Source organism: Ranitomeya imitator, chromosome 10, assembly GCF_032444005.1.
Source record: "Ranitomeya imitator isolate aRanImi1 chromosome 10, aRanImi1.pri, whole genome shotgun sequence".
In the NCBI taxonomy this organism is placed as follows: Eukaryota; Metazoa; Chordata; class Amphibia; order Anura; family Dendrobatidae; genus Ranitomeya; species Ranitomeya imitator.
The window spans coordinates 41,890,633-41,900,112 of NC_091291.1; positions in this window are offsets into that span (position 1 = coordinate 41,890,633).

The window sequence follows — 9,480 nt, forward strand, 5'->3', positions numbered from 1 at the left end:
AAAAAGAAAAAAAAAAAGTAAAATCCTCACCTCTCCCGTTCCCAGCGCAGGTCCGGTGCACTCAGTGTCTCTCCGGCTCTGCAACGCTCAGGTCAGAGAGGCTGAGCGCGCAGTGATGACGTCATCGCACCCGCTGCGCTGAGACGTCGCAGAGTCAGAGGGCACTGAAGACGCTGCAGCTACCGCAGGAACCAGGAGAGGTGAGTATTATAGAACGGGGGGCCCGATGCCAGCGCTGGCACCGGGGTGGGGGGGCCCTGGTCGTGGCGGCGGACGGCACCGCCCGCAGATTTAAAGGGCCCATGTCTTTTTTTTTTCTTCCTCCTCCTGCAGCGCCGTCCGTGGCCCGGTGACCCGCCCCCCGCATTGTGCCGCCCGGGGCGGTCCGCCCCCCCCCCTTCCTTCCTACGCCACTGGGTGCAGCACGTGAAAAGTCTTGGAGACGGGAGTGGGAGGTTCTGATTATTGAGGATGTTAACCTCAGGTCATTAGCAGAACAGAGAGCACGGTAGGGTGGTAGGCTGACACTAGGGAGGAGATGTAGAGTGGTGCTGAGCCATGGAGTGCTTTGTGGATGTGGGTAATATTTCTGTGCTGGATTCTGGAGTGGATGGATAACCAGTGTAATGACTGGCACAAGGTTGAGGCATCGGAATAACGATTGGTACAGGCATGGTACGTGTGTGAGCTCGCCTCAGAGCCACCACCAGGTTCCGGCCATTGTTACACACGACTATGCCTGGCTATAGGTTCAGCAGTGTCAGCCACAGATCTGCCGACTCTTTCAGAGCTGTCTACAATTCTTCAGCATTGTGCGGTTTGTCACCTAAGCATATTAGCTTCAGCACAGCCTGTTGCCGCTTGGCTGAGGCAGTGCTGCAGTGCTTCCAGCTTGTGACTGATCTGGTCATTTCGTAGATGAAGGCTGAAGATGAGGAGGTGCAGGAGCTGTAGACTGTGGGGGCAACCCTGATTGACGTAGCGCCCGCAATCCTTGGTGTCGGGAGCACGTGTTCCATACCAAGGTCCAACTGGGTCTTGGCTTCCACTCTGCTACCCAGTGTGCTGTCAGCAAGGTTTACCGTCCCTGCCCACAAGCATTTGTCCACATGTCCATGGTTAGGTGGATTTTCTCAGTAACAGCATTGTTGAGGGCACGGCTAATGTTGTGGGACACGTGCTTGTGCAATGCCGGGACGTCACACCGGGAGAAATAGTGGTGGCTGGGGACCGAGTACCTAGGGACGGATGCCACCATCAGGTTTGCAGAAAGCTTCTGTCTCCATGAGCCTAAAAGGCAACATTTTCGAGCGCAAGCAGATGAGAAATGTGTGAATTTAGTACTGTTTCCTGTGGGGCGTTGGCTACGTATTTACGTTTGCGTTCCAAGGACTGGGGTATGTTCAACTGAATGCTGCGCTGGGACAAGGCTGTGGACGTGCTTGATGATGGTGCTAGTTAAGTGTGTGCAATAACAGGTGCAGGGCTGGAGGCATCTTCGCAGGCACCATGGACAGGGGATTGACTTCCACGCACAACAGCGGAAGAAGCAATGGTGTGACCCGCAGACAGTGTTCCTGGACCCTGGGGTTCGGCTCACAAAGTCGGGTACTTTGCTGCCATGTGCCTGATCATGCTGGTGGTGGTCAGGCTAGTAGTTTTGCTACCCCTGCTGATGTGGGCATGGCAGGTGGTGCAAATGGCCTGATTCGGTTTATCGGCAGAGTTTTTAAAAAACAACCAGACTCGGGAAGACCTAACAGTTGTACTGAGAACTTCCGTCATGTTGGTGTTACGAGGAATAGGTGTCCACCTTCTGTCTGTGGCCACCACACTGCTTGTCCCTGCCTGTTGGAGTGCTACACCTCTGAGTCGCCCGCCAGGGCCGTTGGGTACTTGGCACTGGGTCGGCTCAAAAGGGGATGATACGGTGGCGCGGCAACCCGATCTGTGGTCCTGGGCGCCCATGTTAAAGGGAATGTCTTTAAAGGTGTTTTAGGAATAAAGTTTGTTCGTGACACCACTTGTAGTATTTGGTCAGTGGGGACCGACGCTGCTTTAAAGGGTCCACTGGGGTGATGTTATGGCAGCTAGATGGTATAACTTCCCACAGGTGAAGTAGGTCCCCAAGGCTCCCGGTATGTAGGTGTAGATGGTGAATGGTGCAGTAAAGAACGAGGACACCGATTTGCAGTCTCTTTACCTGCTTTACTGGAGACTTCAGGTATTCACAGTCCAGGGCACCAGATCACAGGTATAGGCAGGATCCGGCCGGCTTGGAAGCAAGTTCAGAGTCCCCTTTACCAGGTGAAGATTAAAGCCTTCCTCATAGCGCGGTGGTATTGTAGTCCCTTACTGCCTATCGCTTCTGGCAAGGTCCTCACAGTTCCTCTCTGTCCTCAATAAAGGTGGGACACAAACCCGTATGACAGGTGGCTCGAGCCTTTTTACAGGGTCTCTATCACGACCCGGGCTCTATGCACCACTGGGTCTCCTGGGTATTAGAGTGGACAGGTAACTTGCAGTTCAGCTGTCCTGCCAGTTTCTGCTGTGTCTCTAAGAGTCCAACACAACCTCAGTCTTCCGACTACCGGTATCTGCGCTCTACCAGGGAGGTAATCCAGTCGTAGCTGTCCTCCCCAGATGTCACTCTCCTGTGCTTTGCTCTCCTTCATGCTCTCTACAATCTGTTCTTCCCTTCTTTATCCTCTTTCTCCAGGAGCTGCAGTAACTCTGGCTGCATGGCCAGTTCAGTCCTTCTGACACTCTCTGTCTGACTGCTCTCTCTTCTCTGTCCTCCTGACAGACTCTCCGTCACAGACTACCTAACTTTCCCTCCAGACCAGAATTTATACATACCAAAGTTTCAGAAGTGAAGGACAGCATCCAATCCAGGTGAAGAAATAAACACTTTATTGTGCCATAGGTGCAACGTTTCAACCCCTAAGGGGTCTTTATCAAGCATTTATACATAGGGATAGGGAAGCCACCCATAAGCAAGATCAATGCTCCCCCTTCTGGCCTAGGGTCTGAAATGCTGTATTACCTGAAAGAAGAGATCTTCCCTTGCTTCCAAGCGTGACATCACTCTCTCCGAGGAAAGCAACCCCACTATAACAACCAGGACCCTGGGGTGTTAAACCTCCCTTCCCATGTGTGCTGCTGTCCTCACTCTACATGTCCTCCTGCCAGGTTGGGTCAGTTACTATATCATCCACCACCTCGTCTTCCACATCCACACCCTGGTCCTCCTCCTGACTTTCTTGCAATTGTGTCTCATCATCATCCACCTCTTGTGAGACATTCCCACCGTCGCCTTCGTGTGACCGTGGCTGCTCAAATATTTGTCCATCGCTACATGCAATCTCATCTTGCCCCGCTTCAAGTGGACAGGCCAAGAAGTCCAAATCTATAATTGGAAAAGTGAACAGCTCCTCTGAGTGTCCAAGTGTAGGATCAGTTGTCTCCGGGCACTCGGCATGGTGGGAGGAAGAATGATCAGGGTGAGGAATATGCGGTCCAGACTCCCGGCTACTCAGACTTGACCGTGTGGAAGACAAGGTGGTGGTAGTGGTCGCAAAGTGACTGGAAGCATTATCCGCTATCCAACCAACCACCTTTTGACACTGCTCTGGGTTCAGTAGTGGTGTTCTACGGTCAACTAGTAATTTGGACAGGAAGGTCGGGCGAGAAGATGTGGGTGTTTGTTGTGGCACAATTTCAGCTTAGTGTGTAGCCAAAGTGGAACTAAAACTAAACTTTTAATAAAGAGTATATTATTGTTAAAAATACAAAAGTACCCAAAAAATTATTAAAAATAAAAACTAGTGCAACATCACACATGAAACATTGCATAAATCGTCAATAGTGGCTAATGATTAGAATCATATAGATCCTGGCAATACTAAATTAGTAAAGATTATCAAAATTGACCAAATATCAACAAACACTACATTTTTTAACAGGGTGCCAACAAACTTCAATCCATAAATCAACCAATGGTCCATTTGCCACTGGGGATTAAATATAGACAACACCTCATCACCAACGAAGCTACCGCCTCACCAACACCGGAGCTACCGCCTCACCAACACCGGAGCTACCGCCTCACCAACACCGGAGCTCCTGCAACCCTCAACCTACTGTCTCCTTCCCCATAATCCTGTAGAATGTAAGCCCGCAAGGGCAGGGTCCTCGCCCCTCTGTATCAGTCCGTCATTGTTAGTTTGTTTACTGTATGTGATATTTGTAACTTGTATGTAACCCCTTCTCATGTACAGCACCATGGAATCAATGGTGCTATATAAATAAATAATAATAATAATAATAATAGACAACCACCACTTCTCAACAAAAAAATAAGGAACGGTATCACCCAATCCGCCAATATGAGGGACTCTCAGGCTCAAAAGGTGATGGTGCAGGTTCTTTGAATGAAGGGGTTACGCTACTCCCAACGCGTTTCCTCTTTTAAAGATTCTTCAGAGGAATAAGAACATGCATAATGGGGCCATCTCACCCCACGGTCAGTATCATCTGCTGATACGGCGTCATGCCACAAAGCGGTGCAGCGTTAAGCTAGCTGCACATGTAGCTTGATTGCACTTTAATAGACAAACGCCGGCATTGCCGTCAGGAAGCCAGAATGTATGCTTCTGGTAGGTGGAACGCGGCTCCCGGTAAGTGACACGCAAAAGTCACATCCGGGACCTACGTCATATCCGGGCTATTAGACCACATGATGCAGACTTCGCAGAAGGTCCTGCGTTGCAGGAAGAAGACCTGGGTGACGTGCATGGCAGCGTATACATCGTTATAGTAACAAGGATGGCGGTACTCTCCAAAAATAAAATATATATGCATCCCGCAACCACAAACCTTGCACACCAGTGTAAGTTGCTTTATAAATAATTCACAAAAACACAACCATAAAATACGGTCCCATACACCCTATTAAAGGTACAGAGAAGGCTATTAACATGATATCAAAATCAAATTTAAAGCAACGGGTCAGGTAAAAGTATTTTTAATTACCAGACAGAAGAAAATACATCCCTAACAGTTAAAGAGAAAGATCCCTCTCCAGATATTCCGAATTATTTCATAACAAAAGCCAGGGAGAGCAACACAAAAATGTAGCTGGGGGAATCTAGGAGCAACAGATTCGTGTGCGGGGTGGGGGTAATTAGGTGGTAGGAGCAAAAAAGGAAAACAAAAAAGGAGGTGGCGTAATGCCTAACCATACAAGCTCTAAGAACTAAACTATAGCTGACCTCTTCCTACCAGTGGAGGTTGGCACCCTAGAGGCCTGCGCAAGTGGCGCCCCCACTCAACGATGGCTGTCCCTTCTACAATGTCCCTATAACAGCCCTACAGCTATAAAAAAACATGTGTATGATATTTGTTCATTGAGGCCTCTAGGGGCCACAATGTTAAGTCGGTATATCCACCATTTTTCCTTTTGTAGGATTCAGCGATCCCAATCTTCACCTCGGTACCTTGATTTGATCAATTCCCACGAAACTGACTGTCTTAAGATTCCCGGTATGCATATTATTAGCATGTCTAGCCACTGGGGTATCCTTTTGGTTCTTAATGTCCCTGAGATGTTCCCCCACTCTCTTGCGGAACTCCCTCTTGGTCTTGCCAACATACTCCAAACCACATTGACAATTCATCTGATAGATCATTCCTTTCCATCTGCAGTTGATAAAGGACCTAATAGAGAAACATTTACCAGTGAGATTGCTCACAAAAGTTTTAGTCTGTGTCATAAATTCAGAGATTGTACAGCCGCCGCATTTATGGCATCCCTTTACACTGGATACCAACCAATTTTTGTCTATCGGTGAAACATAGTGGCTGTGTACTACTCTGCCACTCAGTGACTTCCCTTTTCTGTACTTAATGGATGGATCCGATTTGACCAGTTTGCTTATATCTTCATCCATCTGCAAAATGGGCCAATCTTTGGACAGAATGCTTCTTCCTTGATGGGCCCTATTGCAATATGTGGCATACATTGTCATCTGTGTTAGTTTTACTATATGGGTCCCTAATGTGGATGTACATGCATTATCTTGAGTTTTTGTGAATTATTTATAGATAAAGCAACTTACACTGCTGTGCAAGGTCTGTGGTTGCGGGATGCACGTATATTTTATTTTTGGAGAGTACTGTTACTATATATGTTGCCATGCGCGTCACCCATGTCTTCTTCCTGCAGTGAGGGCTGCATCATGTGGTCTAATAGCCCGGATGTGACGTTTGCATGTCACTTACCGGGAGCCGCGTTCCACCTACCGGAAGCATACATTCTGGCTTCCTGGCGGCAATGCCGGCATTTGTCTATTTAAGTGGAATCAAGCTACATGTGCAGCTAGCTTAACGCTGCACCGCTTTGTGGCATGACGCCGTATCAGCGGATGATACTGACCGTGGGGTGAAATGGCCCTATTATGCTGGTTGTTACTGTCCTGAAGAATTTTTGAGAGGAAACGCGTTCGAAGAAGCGTAACCCCTTCATTCACAGAACCTACACCACCATGTTTTGAGCCTGACAGTCCCTCACATTCGCGGATTGGGTGAGACTGTTCCTTATTTTATTTGTTGAGAAGTGAGGTACCACAATTTAAAATATGTGGCCTGTATTTTTATTTTTACAGCAAAATACTGTCACTAACTAGGGTAGCACACAGCAAAAACAGTTCAATGTAGGCCTGAAAGGCCACAGTTTTTAGCCCACAGATAGCTGAGGCGTGTGACGGAGGTGCCACACTGTAAAATATGTGGCCTGTATTTTTTTTTTTACTGCAAAATAACGTCAGTACTAGGGTAACACACAGCAAAAACAGTTGAATGGAGGCCTGAAATGCCACAATTTGTATCCCACAGAGAGATGAGTTGTCTGATGGAGATACCACACTGTAAAATACCTGTATTTTTATTTTTGACCAGCAAAATTGTGTCAAGTATGCTAAGACACAACAAAAACAATTCTATGGATGCCTGAAATAGCACAATTTTGACCGCGAAGATATGCGATTAATGTGGCGAACAAAACCCAGTGCAAGATATCTCCCCTGTAGCTAAATATTTTTTGGCAGCAAAATGGTGTCAGGAAATTGTATAAGAGACTCCCCAAAAAATGTTACATTACCACAAAAATGGCAGAATTTTCTGCGCACTCAGATGTGACTGCTGGGACGGGCACGGAGTTTCACGCTGTACTATGAAAAGGATCTGGCTGTATTCTGCAGTCCCAAAAACCAAATGGAGAAAAAAATGTGGGCTCTGGATTGCTTTGGAATTAAATAAACAGGATTAAGATGCTAAAAATATATATTCCTAGCCAATGATACCTGGGGCTATGTACTGTATATACGGTCAGTATATGTAATAGGCAGCAGCAGACGGTAATGGAATGGACCCTCTTGATGTATGCAATGAAGTATGCCACATATAATGCCTGCCTGCTACTGATATCTATATACCCACATACACTCCCTGCCTACCCACCACTGCAATCTATATACCCTGTAATTAGTCCTTAGAAGGACTGTTGGTTCAGCTGGATTTGTGTATTCAGTTATGGTATACCCACAGTAACTGTATACCCCACCTATTCTGTCCCTATCGCTGCAGCAACTCTCCCTACACTGGTGATCCGGAGCTGACTGTGCCAATTAGGGTTGGCGTTAGGTCTGATATAGCCAATCACTGTAATGCCACAACCAACATTGCTGCGACATTACAGTGCATGGCAGACAATCCCTGCATGTAGATTGGTGCTCTAAAGAGCGCCAAACATGCAGGGCGGGGACCCAAGCTCCCGCCGAATAATCCCGCAAATGCTCAGCACTCGCCGAGCACCGCGAGTACAGCGATGCTCGGGCGAGTACCGAGCATTACCGAGTAGCTCGCTCATCACTACTGTTCAGCTAAAATGATCTCCAATGCTTTAAAACGGAAAGCCAAACCAGAGAGACGTGGAAGAAAATGAAAGACTACCATTCGAATGGATGGAAGAATAGCCAGAAAGGCAAAGGCTCAGCCAATGATCAGCTCCAGGATGATCAAAGACAGTTTCAAGTGACCTGTGAGGACTGTGACAGTTAGAAAACGCCTGTGTGAATCTCTTAGCAAAAAGCCCTCGAAAAGTCCCACTGTTAAAAAAAACACATACTGAAGCAGATACAATTTGCTAAAGAACACATCAACTGACCTAAAGAGAAATGGAGAAACATTTTGTTGACTGATGAAAGTAAAATTGTTATTTTTGGGTCCAAAGGCCGCAGAGAGTCCATCAGACGACCCACAAACTCTGCATTCACACCACAGTACACTCTGCAGACAGTGAAGCATGGTGGTGCACACATCATGATAGGCATGTTTCTCTTATTATGGTTGTTCTGTCCTCACTAAATGAGACAGGCCCACGTAGCTATACAGTCAGCTAAACTGCTATACCGGGGTCCAATAAGGAGACTGTGGTTGAGTCTGTGCTTTATTAAACGTAGTGGTATATTGATGCGGTGAAACTGTGAACAATGATATACATAGAATCAGTGCATGGTATAGAACAGATACATAATACACATGATATACATTATGCATAACATTTAGAAAGCTAGTGACTAAACTGGGAGTACAACTGGCTAGGCTAGGCTAATATGGAGCAGAAATATCTAGAGAAAGCATAAAGACATACCGGCAATGCAATCGCAAGGGGGATGAAGTGAAGCGTCTTTCCTTGAAGGCAAACTGAAGAAAGTGAAAGGAAAAATGGAGGGAAATGGAGGCTGAGCTACAATAATGCATTGCAAAGGAGGAGGAGAATCAGACATGGATAATACAAACACAGAAGATTGAACTGTCAACATAACTCTGACCGCTAGAGGGAGCCAAAGCACTAAAAACAAATAAAGATATGAACATCCATACTGAGAAACCTGTATTTACGCAAACAGATAATCAGGGTAACAATATTAGATGGCGGAGACAGAACACTCCCCGTCTGGCATCAACGGATGTCACTACTCCTTTCTTCCGAAGGCAACAATAGGACCAGTTCAGATACCGGTCTGGAAAATGTCTTAGGTTCATTCCCTTTGGTCATCCTTAGCTCAACTTTGCGGACGTTGCCGTCCTTACTCGGGAACGTTATGGTAACTAGGCCAAGCCAAGTGGCCACTGGTTCCGATGAATTTGACAGTCTTTCACAAGAACAAGGTCACCTATGTTCAGATTAGGCTTAGTAGATTGCCACTTCGTCCGTGGCTGCAGGGTAGACAAATATTGTTTGCGCCACCTGTCCAAGAAAGTATTTGCAAGATTTTGTACCTGTCTCCATTGGTGCTTGTAGAGGTCCTTAGCGTCGAATCCTCCTGGAGGGGCACTGGACAGTCCTGTTTTCTGGGTAAGTAAAGTAGCTGGAGTCAATAACAAGGGCTCCTCAGGGTCGTTAGGAACTGGAACCAG